This window comes from Heterodontus francisci, chromosome 17 (genome assembly GCF_036365525.1).
Source record: "Heterodontus francisci isolate sHetFra1 chromosome 17, sHetFra1.hap1, whole genome shotgun sequence".
NCBI classification, from domain to species: domain Eukaryota; kingdom Metazoa; phylum Chordata; class Chondrichthyes; order Heterodontiformes; family Heterodontidae; genus Heterodontus; species Heterodontus francisci.
Genome location: NC_090387.1, coordinates 43,389,001 through 43,404,428, shown reverse-complemented (window position 1 = coordinate 43,404,428; position 15,428 = coordinate 43,389,001). Strand labels below are relative to the sequence as shown.

At 40.0% G+C, this 15,428-nt stretch overlaps 1 protein-coding gene across 15 annotated transcripts in view; it reads left to right on the top strand.

Moving 5' to 3' along the window:
• Positions 1 to 3,596: 3,596 nt before the first annotated feature.
• znf536 (zinc finger protein 536) overlaps positions 3,597 to 15,428 on the top strand; it is a 599,157-nt gene continuing 587,325 nt past the window's right edge. For 8 of the 15 annotated variants that reach the window (XR_010976700.1, XM_068049340.1, XM_068049344.1 and 5 more), the window contains exons 1-2: positions 4,086 to 4,390; positions 14,041 to 14,157. The gene's annotated coding sequence lies outside the window, so the exon portion shown is untranslated. Of the gene's footprint in view, positions 3,696 to 4,084; positions 4,391 to 6,046; positions 6,250 to 6,732; positions 6,890 to 7,268; positions 7,470 to 14,040; positions 14,158 to 15,428 lie in introns of those variants that run through there. The other 7 variants (XM_068049339.1, XM_068049334.1, XM_068049333.1 and 4 more) reach the window with 5 other exon arrangements.

Genomic DNA, 15,428 nt, shown 5'->3' with positions numbered 1-15,428 from the left:
GAACAAAAACTGCTCCTTTTGTAATGATGCATTTCTGCTTCATGATAACACAAAAGTAATAGTACAATTCAGGAATCAGCATGGCAATCAACTCTCCAGTGCATTAAAGCAGGAGGATTAAAATTTCTTTCATTCGATTTAACAACAGTTTCAAGTGCACATAAAGTGGTATAACTCCAGCCTGCCAGAGTTTGGTTGTAGAACACAATCTCAGATGATGCCAAGGATATTGAAAGCTAATTAAGTCCTGAACTCTTGGAGCATCCAGTCCATTTGATCCAAAAGAATCATTGCTTCTTCCACGAACTAAAACTGACGTCTAACCTACTTGCATATAAAGTAAATACACCTCATCAATAAATGTGTCTGCGCGTTTTTAAAAAAATGCAACAAAGCTGAGTGCAGTATAACTCGTATCTGACGGACCACTTTATACTCAGATGTATTTGGCTCAATTGGTACATGCAGTGTAAATGTAGCCTTGCTCTGCACTTAACTATTCTGTACCTGACCTGGAGTATTTGATTGGCGCCCAAAATGGAAAGCGTTCCATTCGCCAGCATTTATATCCCCTGCACTCACTGACCAAAAAATTCACAAAAATTGTAATTTAAAACGCAAGACGAATTGATGCTTGTTCCCTCCTTCACAACTACGTCCACGTACATTAAGCCGTGCATCTTCAGCCAGTTGTGGGTTAATGCTCCACTGGAAGCATTAAATCGCTTCTAACGGGTAGTCTTGCAGGAGACGCAATGCCATTGTTTCCATATTCCTGTTTTACAATTGTGTCAACTTGGTTGGGTACATTGCATCAAAATATTTAAAGATATTGCCAAACGATAATAAACTGTGATTGTGAATATTTGGTAAGATAAAGTCTGTAACATTATTGGTGCAAACACATTAATATATATGTTTGTACTTTACTCAATCCCTAAGTTATTTAAAGTTCAGTTCGTGGACGTATAGAGGGCTTCACATTCCGAGAGGGACTGAGAGTTCCGGTCTCTGAAGTGAGAGATAGTGATCTTAACTATTGCTGGTGCGCAGCTGACCAGTATTTCTGCATGATTGCAGTGGTTATTAAACGAACATCTGTTGACCATGTAGCATTTGGTTGGACTGGGAAAACACATTTTTGCACCTGGTATTAAATGCAGTATATGTAAAAAGGTTAAATTTTTAAGAAATCTTGGAAGCTGAAACACATCTATTTACAAATTCCAAAGTTCTTTTGGTGAGCACATATCATGGTAGAAGTCCAGATTAACGCTTATGTAATTGTATCTCCTTGAGAAATTAGGGCGAAACTCGAGCTGGTAGGATTGGAAATTTTATAGAATTGCGATGTAACCCTTTTGACCAAAGTTTAATTTGGCTCTACTTTTTATTTTATTTTTAAAAAGCACCAGAGTCTGCCTTTTTAATGCCACTTAACGTGGGCTAAACGGTTTTTCATTAAAAAAAAACTTCGAATTTAGCATTAATGTATTTCCATTCGATCCGCATCTTCTGGCGTGGAAACGCGCGTGAAACTTTTTCCTCACTAACTCCTTCCGTCACACTTTGCACCTTTCTCATACTTTATTTGTAAAATATGGCAAGTGTGATTTATGGTTCCAGCGTTTCCCAGACCTACATTATTTTAAATTACCAATTTAAATTCTTCTCTGTGTAATCAATTATCACTACTGAATTAAAAATGGAGTTTGGCTTTTTTTTATTTTACTGGTTTAAGAGGTACGAGGCTCGATTTGGTCACAGTTGACCACACGTGTGCCAGTTAATTTTGAGAAGTAATTTCTTTAAAAAGGTTAGATCGCTATTTATTATTCCTGATAATGAGCTGTATATATTCCCAGTATTGTTCCAAAATGCCTTTGCTGATGTCCATATGGCAACTTCCTTTCGACCTGTTTTCCCATCCTACTTTCTTTGTCGATGCTGTCACTGATAAAGAATCGCTATGGTGCAACTTGACTTACAATAACAAGTTCAAAAGGAAACAGAAAATAATCGGTTGAGCCATGAAGAATTGAAATAAAGAATGTCCCATTGGTCCTCCTACACTTATTGTTATCATTCTAATTGAAGTAGTGTTATTATTGATGTGATGTCTGTGCTGATTGTTGTAGTGCCCGAGCATTTTTAAAGGACAGTCATATTCTTGAAGCTGACACCTCTGCAGAATGTGTCCATGTGAACTTGGAGTACGTGGGAAGAACGAGATTGTAACAGTGTCCACGTGTTATGTGTGAATATAGACTTTGTTTTCCCCTGCTTTGGACCGTTTTTATTCCCTCGCATAACTTGGAAATCAACTTTTTGTGTGATGTACACTGACGTTTACAGGTTGTCCCTGACCCTGAAAGTCTGTGTTTGACTCAATAGCGATCAGGGTTTTGTTTCACACTATAAATCAACAAATCGGCAAACAATGCTCACTTTAATACAGCCAACTTGCAAACAAAAAAGGTGAACTTCTTACTGGGGTGGACATTTATGTTCAGAGTGCAGAACTCCCAGTTCAGCGTTTCTTAGTTTTATGCCTCATCAAATATGAAGAAGTTTGACAAATATAATTCGTGTTGGTTCAGCTTTTTTTTTAAAGTTCCCTCTTAATTTTGTTTATGTCAGCGGTATTTATGAAAGTATATACTTATGGGACGTAAAACGCACACACAGTGCTATTTGCTTCCAGATTTTAATTTGTATGAGTCATTCAAAGATGGAAACAGGTTTACCTGCAGGAACGCTCGAATGACACGGTGCAATTCGACATCTTGAATGATCTGTCTGTTGACTTTAATCATGCGCATCAGACGAGCCTTTATTCATTGTCAAGCCTTCAAAATCATGCGTGTTTGTTCTTAGCATGTTACCAATGTCACATTCAAGCACACGCTTTACAACAAGATGCCCATTCGAGTATTTTGATACTTTAAAAAAAAATTACTAAGCGTTTTCCCATAATTACAGCACAATCATTATATAATCCCACAACAAAGCCTCTATTGAGGCACCAGCTTTTTTTTGTCAACTAAGGGACACTGAATCCATAATTGCATTATTCAGCCTTTTGCTATTACATTCAGTGCTATAGAAACATAAACCCGTCCAGACTGCGGGAAATCTGCCGTTTGTATCACTTCTTTCATATCATTCACCTATAAGACACTGAAAGAAGGTAAACCAGCAATTAACTGAGTCTTAAGTTTATCCAAGAAGTTTACTGGTAGAAAAATCGAGATGGACCTTTTCAAATGAACCAGAATCGTTACTGCACACAGCCCACCATGACGTTTTTCCCCCTCGAAGTTTAATTACCGTATGCTAATTTTCTTGGTAGCTACGTGATTAATTAAGAAAATTATATTTGGATGTTCATTTGAAATATTTTTTGCTTTTTAAATGTTGCTATAGCATACGATGTGTGTAGAATGTTAGTTTCGAGCGCTACAAAGCTCTGCTGAAGACACTTATGTTTATACGCAACCGATTGGGAAAAGAACTGGCTTATTTACATTAAATACGCGACAAGGTTACAGTGGAGATCAACGTCATTTTATTGCTGATTACTTCTCTAAGCGCCGGAGCTGTGACTGATGCTTCTGACCCACTGTCCATGAGGATTTAACCTCAGAATCTTGACGAGAAAATACTTTCATAGTGTTATTTTCTTTAAAAAAAAGGTAAGACACTAGTTTGTAAAAGGATCGATTTCTATCCAGCGAAAATGGTACAGCTGCCGCTGGTATAGAGGTAGTCAAAAGCAAGATGTGTTATGTCTGAATAACAAGTCTGACAATCAGAGTGGGTATAGGAAGAATGATAGGACCTAGATTTAAATAAGTGTGTTTACAGGAGCTCAAGGTCAACAACAGCCTTGCTCCGTGTTAATGTTTGCAGTCGCTACGTTGGGGAAACATGGTAGACCATAGAACATTCTTTGTAGGTTATTATATCAAGGGCTGAGCTTTGGCTCATCAAAGCTAAATGCCGCAAGACCTATCTAGTTGCTGTGAATTATGCCAAGACGACAATGGAGTGCTTTTTAATGGTACAATGCATTTCACCTACCAGATAGGGGGAGTCAAAGCTAAAAGATGGGAATGTCTTGTGATGTTCTGTGATCAGTATCAATGAGCGCGTTTATCCCGAAAGAGGCAGATTAAATAAAAGACTCTTTCTCGGAATGTGCGTGATAGAGTTGGCAGAGCAATCTTTAAAGGACAAACGTGACACGTTCTGCCACTATTTCCCCCTCACTGCAAGAAAATGATCAAGTCAATCATGTGGACATGCTTCATTATTCATTGAACACAATCTTTTACAACGCTTCATTTACGTGAAGGAGTTTCTTCAACGCTTTGCTTTTAAAATTAAGGTAAGGAAGAAGGATGCGCCGGATCCTGTTGAGATTTGGGGGGACACTGTGCGCGATTTGCGGGGATTTAAAGTCAGTTTGTACTATTTTTTGTTTCTTTGTATGCAGCGCAACGGGGCCTACTTTTCCACCGTGATTAAAAAATACAGTATAATTAAATATCCATGCCAGTGACGTTTGCATGCAGGGCTGTCAGGGGAAAAAGCAGAAAATAATAAAAGCAGCCGAGAAGCCATTGAATGGCGCTGTAGAACTTGCGTATGGAAATGATCCGTTTTAATTTTAAACAAAAAAAATGTTGTTGTCTTAATAGCTCAGTGGGAATGAATTAATCCAGTTCGGAAACGAACAGCCGATTGAAATAGTGAACATTCCAGAGTTATTCACAGTGCAAAATGGCACTTAGCCAAACTTTTGGCCAATTTTTTTTTATCCACTTAACTTTGTTGAGTCGCTCGCATGAAATCCCTTCGCCTCCCCCCTCTCCCCCCCCACCCCCCCAACCCTGCTTCCTGCTGTTGTTACACAGGGATCTGTGCCTCCGTGCACCTGAGTTTAGACTCTTCCCAAATCAGATCAAGATTGCCCCAAGTGTGGGCCATGTGTCAAAACTTGAGACAGGCAACTGCCTGCGCGACCTGCCATTTTGTACTCCGATCGACCCTCACTTTTGACTAGAAGCAACGCACCAGCCTCTGAGCAGACGTTAGGGCACTTCTAGATGTTTGAAATGTCCTAATGAGATCGGAAGCGTTTTACAAGAGAACCACCACATGCATTATTGAGGGGAGAGCACAGGTCGTGCGGGAAAACACCTGTTCATACTTCCAGCGATCGTTTTCACACAGCAATCCTGTCTAACGTGTGAATGTGTGCGGTGTAATATATCATTTTACGTATGCATTTATGTTAATCCCTAGGTCAAAATAGTTCTGGTAGTATTACATCTCATTTTTAAAAGTCAAATGAGTGGGATTGCCATGACCGAAGTCTCCTGATACAAAGTCATTTAATGGCAAGTACTTTTCGGAAATGCAAGAGGACGATGAAAAATAGGTTAACGTCCAGGTTTCAATCTCCCCATCTGTTGCAGCCGTGCACCTAACAGGAGAAACAGAAACACGGGAAGAATAATCGGAATACAGTGCATTTATTCCCCACATCACTGTGATCATTAAGGAGTGCCAAGCCGCTCTCTACATTAGTATTGACAATCTCTCTCTCTCTCTCTCTCTATATATATCTTCAAACAAGTGCAAAAAGCATGGATCTTTTTTTCTCTAAGTAGTTGCCGAGGCTGGGAGTTGTAAATCGGTGGGAGGATGTAACGGCGCTCGCCGTATTGTTTAACGGTTCTTGGTGAGGCTTTGACTGTTGTGTGTGGGATAGTGGCGGGTGTATACGTGATTTGTCAGCTCGGTGGTTGCTACTTCTGTACAAATGCGCATGATAGAGTGCACGGAATTTCAACAGCGATCGCGCCCTGTGACGACCCCCCACCCCTGCCCGGGGGCCCTTCGCAAAGTCTCAGTCGCTCCCCTTTCAAAGCACAATATATAAATATATACACACATAGAAACTGCTCCGAGGCACAAGGGAATGGGGCTCCATTTCTCTGGGCTGATCGCCGCTGTGGGGTCGACTGCAAACGGTTTTAATTAATTTCAAGAGACATGGCTTGAAACGTAACACTGACGTCGTATTGTAAATCTCCCCCTCCCCGGTGCAGTATTGTGTTGAAGCATACTGTACATCATCGTATTAACATTCATCTCTTTAGCCTCTTACATTACATCTTACGAAACTTGTCGTGCCTAAAGGCGAAGTCATACGGAGGGGGCCGTGCAATGATTGTTAAGGTAAAGCATCTTATGTACAAAACTTTCCCCCCTCTCCTACCATTACAAAAAAAAAATAACCGAGCGACCTGCTGTGCAACCTCAGCGGCATGTGTTCCAAGAGCCGAGAAGTGTTTGTGCAAAAGCCTTTTACATTCCCAGGCTGGTGTCATGGGTTATTAAAGTACAATAGCGGGATTTTTCTAGCCTGAGGGATTTTAGGTTTTCTGTCGACTTTCATAACTTCCCGCCTGCTTACAGGTGAGGCAATGTGCTGGAATTTCAGAGACAGACAGAGAGAGGGAGAGAAGCCTTAAACAGAAGCGCTGTCAGTTCGGGGGGGGGGCGGGGGGTGGAAACACTCATTTGCTAACACTTTGCCAGTTCAGCCTTCAGTGCTTACAGCCACCGTGTCACAATAGACTACACACTGCAGCTTTTTTGACCGCGCAGCAGTTTAACGCCCCACGCCTTCAATTATGCAAAGATAAATTTTTAATTCCCCTTTACCTAACGCACCACTTTCTCCATATCTTCTGTTTCTAACCTGCCTTTAATATAACGATGGCATAGTTCCTATAGAGCTTTGATCAGAGCTGAAGGTTACTTTTTGTAACCAAAGAGACGATATTACCGAGGAGTTTCTGCTTGTTTATAGAGGGTGAGTGAGGTGAATTGGCGGTGTCCCTGCGTCTTATTTTTATGTCCTCTCGAAAAGTTAGCCAGCGTCTGGTGGCTGCTCCGGACTGGGGGAGCGAAGTGCACATCCATTTCCAAGACATCAGTCGAGTGGTTAAGACCTCTCCAGTTGACAAGCGCTAATGCTTGGCTGTTTCACATATGATGTCATGGTGATCCCGGGAGTGCAAATGTCTCCTGATTCCACCATTAAACGCCTGGCTGATTTGCCTGATAATGATAGCATTGCACCGCCAGACAGACCCAAACCCTGTGAATTAGCATCTCTTGACCAGAGCGGGGAGCTTGATCGCTGGAACAATCTCTCTCTTTCGCTCTCTCTCCCTCCCTCGCTCAATCTTTATCCTGGAAGCTCCTAAAGGCATGATCCACTGGTCAAGAAGGTTACCTTTGGAAAGGTGGCACATCTGTGGCTGAAAGAAATGTAGATTTATTTTACTTATGACTTTCGGGATCATCCAATCGCCCAGCCTAACTCATTAAATCCGATAAGAAACTAGAAAGAAGGAAGTGAAGGACGAGCGCTGTGGTGCAAAGTTACGGTATTCTTGGCAAATTACTGTGTCGTGTGTTTGTGTTCGGTCATCCCATGTTGCGTTCTTGAGCCACATCGTATAATAATAAAAATCATTTATCTCGACAGATTTTGTTACTAACGTTGATTAAAACAAACCGATTTCAATCATGATCACAACATACCCAACCATCTAACTGGGTGCCTCTGTGCTTATTGCACAATGCATAATTACAGTTTTAATATCAAATATTGTTTGGCGCGGTGATGCGTTCTCTTAATTCAAAATTTCAATATTAAAATCCGTGTAAAAGATTATGTAAATTTTTATATTGAGTGAATGGCTTGAAATTCATTTTAGAATAACTTTTAAGCAAGCCATCCTTTTCGGAGTTAATAGATATTTTGAATGTAATGATTAAAGTAAGTGAAAAAAACACTAATATTGTTAATGTACATTTCAAATAGCTGCTTCATGCATGGGTCATTTAAAATTTATATTTTTGGTATTGTGTATTAAGTTTTATATCTCTAACACATTATGGAAAGACCAACCGGCCATTAAATATGACAAACTTTGAAATTCTTTTACAGAGGTTTGACTTTATTAAAAATAAGTTCGAATTTTCCCCGTAGGGCAAACTGTAAGCAGGGTGCCTGGGTCAATGAAGGATTTAACTGTGCTTCCTCAAATCTTAGATATTTCAGGATGAAATGCTGGATGGAAAGGGTTTTACTTCACGTGTGTGTGTGTGTTGGAGGTGAGAGAAGAGTTGACCAGTCGATTATCTGATGATCAAGTGCTATTGATGGTGGTTATAGACAAGTCACATTGAATAGAATGAATGAAGGATAACATCAAAGTTATTGACAGCTATCACAAGAACATTTCGAAAGTATGCCATCATTGCAGCTACTGATGAACAGTGTCTGAAATAATTACGCGTGCAGGAAATGTAAAATTCTTGTTTCAACCCTTGTGTTTTTCCCCTATATCATTGATTAGGAAAATTGCATTTTGTTACACCCCTTTTTCAGTACAAGACATTGCAAAATATTCCATTCATCCTGTTACAGTTTCAACTACTTTTGTACCATGCTCTGTTCAACAACTTGATTACAGGTCCCGTGAGCAGAGTTGGTCCCCGTAACTTTAGAAGCTGCGGCTTTTTTGTTATCTGTTCTTGCCCACTTGCACTGACCGAGTGACCATCGTTATCACACTTGCAATAATCTACTCCTGGATTAAACATACGTTAGCTAACTCACTTTGGATTGGTGAAATATTAACTGCAAACCAGAACTTCTACAGGCTCAAAACAATTGGTAAGATAGATTTAATAATGAGTAAAATTCAGGAACACAGAAAATGAAGCTAACACAAGAGAGCAAAAAAAAAACAATATTTACATCACATTCTGCACAATCATTAGATCATCAGGTGTATTCATCATCCTTTTCCAGCTGACTCTAGCAATTAAAGAGACAAAAGCTCTAGGTACTGAAATGGCATGAGTAAATAGTTCACGTCACTTTCAGAATCAGATTTAATGCTTTGAGCTGTATCCTTTTGGTAGGGAGTTTTACATGAATCACGTAAATCACTGAATCTTCTCATCTGTCCAACTTTCCAAATTTCAGCACGGAACTGCAGCAAGACTGGTTTGTCCACTGATGCCCTTTGAAGTGGAATAGCAGGCAATATTTTGCACTCATATATACAACGTGATGATATTAGGAATGATTTGGAGGATTTCACTTATGCTTTGTACGTGTTTCAGCCAGCCATTTTAAACTAGTAACACCAACAAAATAACATTTGTGTTACGTTAAACAATGAATTGTTTCGTGCAACCAGTATATTCAGCAAAGTGAATTAATGGTTATGCAATCTGATTGGGAATATCAATTATCACATAAAGTACACATGAACCTATTTGAAGCTGGCCATTCGCAATCAAAATCTATATCTGACTTCAAGATGTGAAATGATGGATCAAAGTCCCCTGGTTAACAGTTTCTCAGATGCAATGTCATGAAGAACCTTGGTTATTAAAAGAAAGCATAAAATTCAAAATTTGTGACAGCCTTACAATTATTATTAGAGATATTGATTGATTTGTTTTGCAATAAAAAAGCTACACTTATTGCATGTGCATATAGCATACTGGTCTATTGTGACCACTTGGCTTCTTGATTGCATTCACACTCAAGCTTTTCCTACATGGTGAATTGATTGCTAGTTTGCCTATCAGGTACAGTATTGACAGGAGAGAAAAAACATGGCAGTAGTGTTTCCAACTCACGATGCACATCATTTTACTGACAAAAATTGCATTGGTAAAGGTTGTAAAGATTTCTACGGTCATCTATTCATTCTCTCACGTACAGTTCAGCAATTTATAACAAGAATGTAATTTCTAGCTATTATGTCCTTTGGAAAATTCCCTGGCAACTCACATATGCTTCCTTGTATGAGCTTTCAGAATGGTACTCCATATTATGTTCCTTCAATATGGTGATGAATTTCCCAACAAATTAAGCATGCTGCCTTAACTTTACATTTCATGACAAAAGTAATCTTTAAGATATGTTTCCCATAATATTTCATGGTTTACTTTATGCAATCCAGACATTCAATACTACTAGTATCTGATTAATTTTTGCTCTGAGCAATACAGTGTTTATGGCATGACTGGAATAACTTATTATGAGGCCAAGGCAATTGCATGAATCCCATCAATTCTGTGCTTGGCAACAATGAGTGCCAACAGTACTCATAGCAATTCACAACTAGTGATTGCCACTGAGCAGTCTGCGGTGAAAGTAATACAAACAAAGCATGCTTACACTACAACAACATGAACAGTAGATTATATAGCGCCTTTAACGTAGTAAAACATCCAAGATGCTTCACAGGAGCTTTAAAGAGCAAAATTAGACATTGAGCCATATAAGGTGATATTAGGGCAGATGACCAAAGACTTGGTACATGGCTGACATTCTGCAAGAATTGAATATCTTCATGCTGACTGTTACCATGACTACCATGCCACTACCTGATAGTAATCTGATGGGGGGGGGGGGGGGGGTGGGAGTGGGATTATATAATAACCATTGGTCTCTTGGACTTGGATTCAAATCCAATCCAAGCTAATAGGATGAAAGCATTTCCTGTCTTGTAAGATACCTATGTAAAATGCGTTTGAGAAATCACCATGCATTCCTAGTGGGCATTGTCCCACAGCACAAAACTGTCCATAATGTGGCACTGATTGACCATGGCATGGCCAGGTAGGATGCAGAAAATGTTATGCTGCTCGAGTATGATGTGCTCTTCTGACAATCAGGTTGATGCACGTTGTTGGGCAAAATAAATTAGAATTTCAATCTGAATCTACCTGTTCTATATCAGACCTGAGGGTATTTTGGTATTTGAAATGGAGGGTGTTCTGACAAAAATCACAAAGAAAGACTATGTGAAAGACAATTGGCCCAGAGTAAAATTCCACTGTTTTTTCACATTTTTAGGAAAATATATGAAATTAGAACCCAGACATTGTAAAATAGATACTCTGTCAGAAGTTGCTAAATGTTATATTTATTCCACTAACGGTAGAGATCTGCAAAGCATAGAACTTTACCAATTGTGATGTATCCGATCACCCCCAATTCAGCAACAAACATAGTGTGCAACAACTTCCTGTGCAGATAGGTGATGCACTCACTTTCCCTATGTAAGGGCTGCATTTTCCCACTACATCTGAAGTCCTGCCACTGGGGCTAAAAGCCAGAGGCAAGCCTGCTTCGGCCAGCAGCATCACCCCAGGAGGCATATTCCCAGCAGTGGCAAATTAAGTGGCCACTGTTGAGGCTGCCATCCTTATTAAGGGCCTTAGTCCACCAACAGCGCCACTGTTGTGTGCTCTCAAGCAATGCTAAGTCGGATCTGGCGATGCCGGGGCCAAGCTGGCAGGCCCTGGCGATCGAGGGGGAGGGAATCACTGAGAGCGGGCAATGCTGTTGCTACTGGGGGCCCCGCCATGGGCCATGAGTACCCAAAAAGGAGGCCCCCTCATGAGCCCACTGGGAGGCTGCTAAATTGCATTGGACAGTCTCTCCACACAGTGGCAGCCTCCCCACCACTGGCAAAATGCCCACAGAGGTGAGAAGAGGTCCCTATTTGGCCACTGAAGTGGCTCAATTGGGCTTCCAGTGGATGGCATGACTGCTAGATTTCCCACTACTGGCAAAATGGCATGGTGGTGGGTAGACATTGGGCAAACCCCCCCCCCCACGATGCCTTCCCGCACCATTTTGTCGGCCTTCCCAGCCTGTCACCAAGGGGTGGTAAAATTCTGGACCATGTTTAACCTTCTGCTGCTCCATCTGCATTTAGAACTTGTTGTTGGTTTATCCAAAACTTGGTCTTAGCAATAATACTAATATTGATATATTCTCATTCAGGCCTTCACCTGGAAATCCAGGCTTGGTTGTCAATTGAACTCTGTTTTCCTAGATGGAATGCATCTTATAGATTCTTGGGTGGATTATGCAGATTGGGAGGGAGGAAGCATTAACACAGAGAATTTTCCAACTCTACAAGCTTGCCTTATATGATAGCTGATAGTGGACAGAATTAGGAGAAAACATACAAAAGTTCTCAGTCTTGACTGCCAATCCTACCATCTGACTGAGCATAGCATGGGGGGTTGGTAAGTGATGAAAGGAGGTAAAATGCTGGACAACAGTAAAAAGGAGATAACCTAAGTCCTGATTCTAATTTTCTCTAGGAACAAAACTCCTTTCATCATCTGTGGTTATTCAGCTTCTCAAATAATTTCATTTGATTGCTGTCCCTTTTTATACTCATACTGTTCATTCAAGTAGAACATACTCAATTCTATCCTTTGTTAGCCTTCTTGTTGGACTCAGTCCTCCATTATTCCTGAGAATTTTCTCCTCAGTGGGTTCTCTATCTGCCACTTGATCTCTACTTGATGTCGACCAGTCCACAGGTTTCTAAAATGTTTCCTGCCTGTTTTAAACAGAAGCAGGGTGCTTATACATAGGCCATGGTATAGGAGAAGTTATAGATTCTTTTCTAATCCTTTAAATGACTAATCAGTCTTGATAAAGACCCATACGTGGCTTTTGTGTGCGATCTGTTTGACACTCTGGTATGGTGGAAATGAAGCAACACTTGAACTTTATTCCCCTTGAACCATGGAAATAAATGAAAATAATGGCTCTGTTGTAGAATTAGACTCTTGTTACAGAATTCTTACCCAAACTGCTAGGCAATAGTTTGAACAAAAACATATCAAAGTCATTGTGACTTTTGCATTAATAATTTGCTGTGTTAGTGCCACCAACTCCTGACACATGGGTCTTGTGTAGTTAGTGGCAACCCCAAAGTAAATTGCTGGATTTGTGAAGGTCACCAGGTGTTCCCAGAGGTTTTTGTGATGGTGATGATATGAGCTCGGAAGAGCAGCTCAAGGTCAAATAAGATGTTGAGGTTGTGATGGTCTGTTTCAGCCGAGATAGTGACCAGGAAGTGGGGTGGAATGGAGATGAAGTACCATTAATGCATGAAAGACAATGGCTTGTAATAGAGAGGAAAAAATACACTAAGGAAATATAGTGACTGGAGAAAGATAGGTTAATTTGGCAGAAAGCAGTAAGCAGAACTAAAATTGCATCCCTTGTGCTGCAAAACATTATCGCAGATTTGGGTACTTGTTGATTAATTTGGCCACTTAAATGTTATACATTTTGCAGAATTTCAACTTTGTATTCTTGTAAAGTATGAATTAGGTATTTTTTTGTAATACATGAAAAGATACAGTGTGGCCTACAAAATAACACCATTTTAGATATAAAGAAGGAACTTGCATTTATATAGACCTTATTATATCCACAGGATATCCAAAAGCACTTCATGTCCAATGAATTATTTCTGAAGTGCATTCACTGTTGCTTTGTAGATGACTGTGGTAATCAATTTGTGCACAGCAAGATCCCACAAACCACAAATTAGATGAGTGATCAGTTCATCTGTTTTTGAATGAGGGATGAACATTTGCCAGGACACCCAGGAGACTTTCTTGCTCTTCTTCATGTATTTCAAATGGATCTTGTACATTCAGCTGCACAGGCAGATGGGCCTCAGTTTGACATCTCATCCAAAAGGTGGCACCTCCGACAATACTGCACTTGCTCAGTACTGCATTGAAGTGTCAGTTGATTATGTGCACGAGTCTTGGAGTGTTGCTTGAAGCTACAAACTTTTAACTTAGAGAGTATAGCAGAAGCAGCAAAGTGCAAATTTCAATGTATACTGGCGGCATGTGAGACATTTTGCCAACAGCATGTACTCAGAAAGTTATCCCACAATTTCATGCGATATTGTGGTAACTGAAACATTTCTGAATGAAATAACTAATACAAATGCAAGCATCTTCATGGTGAAAGTATTGCTGGTTCAGCTTTGCACAATATTGTTCCTGGTCAGTTGACTGGACTATTGAATCGGCAAAAGCATTTATTTTGATTTATTTTTCTCCCTATTTTCTGCCATTTTTCTTCCATTGCAGGTTACTTGCTATGATACATCACCATCAAGTTGTAGGAAGATCTGGGATTTGAACCTTGGCATGATCACTGTCAGAACTGCTTTATGATTGGCTAGCAAGACGTACAATTCAACCACGGTGAGATGGCTGATGCCAAATTTAGCATTTATTCACTTACTGTAAACTCTACAGTGGATAGGTGTGGTCATATGTAATATTTGTGCATGTTAACAGTATTTCTTGTACTGGAGATGCTGGCAAAAATGGGGAGGGGGGAGTGGGTGGGCGTGGGTGTGATGTGATATTCAATGGCATGTCCCTTACTCCTTCTATCTGATGTGAGACTGAGCTTCAGCCTCACTTTTGTAATCCTTACTACCACCCCCAATACTCCATTGTTCTGATGCCTTGAGTGACAAATAAAAAATAACATATATGTCAAATATGCATTTTGGGCTGAATGCTTTATGAAATCTCAAATTGGGTTAAGAAGAGGGAGACAAGGTCCTCTTCCTCTCACGTATGCTAATCCTCATGTGTGACCCTCATTTGAAGTCTGATTGTCATCTGCAATTTCAAGAAAAGCAATTACATTGTTGAAGAGGCAGCATAACTCTGGTCATTATTCAGAGGTCAATGACCCTGGATTTAAACACAAATGACACCACTGCCAAATATGCTGAATTTTCAGTCTTGAGTAGTTTGAGAGTTCCAATTTACCATAAAACATACAGTGTAAGCACAGCTGGCAGAATGTAGCATCAGCTTCTTGCAGGACTTAAACTCGTGAGTATATTCGTGAAATGAATGTTTAGACTTATATATTGCCAGGCCACTTTGCTATTCCATTTTAGTATACTAGAAATGAGTTTGAAATTGGGTTAGTTTGCCAAGTTTCATCAAACTACACTAGTGTGAGAGAACTGATGCCTTGCTGAATATTGAGTCTTGTTAGTGCCGCATGTCAATTTTGACACATGCACTAGAAAAGAATATTACTTTAAGTGATGCAGATTTGGGTTTAGCAAATATTTCAATACATTGCAAAAGTTGCTCAGTCTAAAACTTTTGACAGCATTTTCCTTTAAAACTTCACAACAAAATGGTGTAGATGTTTATACTTAAATGTATGGGACATAAAGCTTTAAAGTTCAATGGCCACAAAATTTGGATGCTTAGTGCCTGTTTCTTCAGTGCTACGGTTGCTGTTTTGCCTCTAAAATGAATGTGGAAAGTATTCCACTCCCTAAATATCCAGCTGGTGTGCAACCAAATGCAGCATATCATGCAAGTCAATGCTCAGTATTCGGGAAGCATTCATGATGCCTTCATTCTGCAGCAGTCTGCTGTACCATCTGCATTTGAGCCATCACCAGGGGGTGGCTACTGGCAACGAGATATCCACTGAT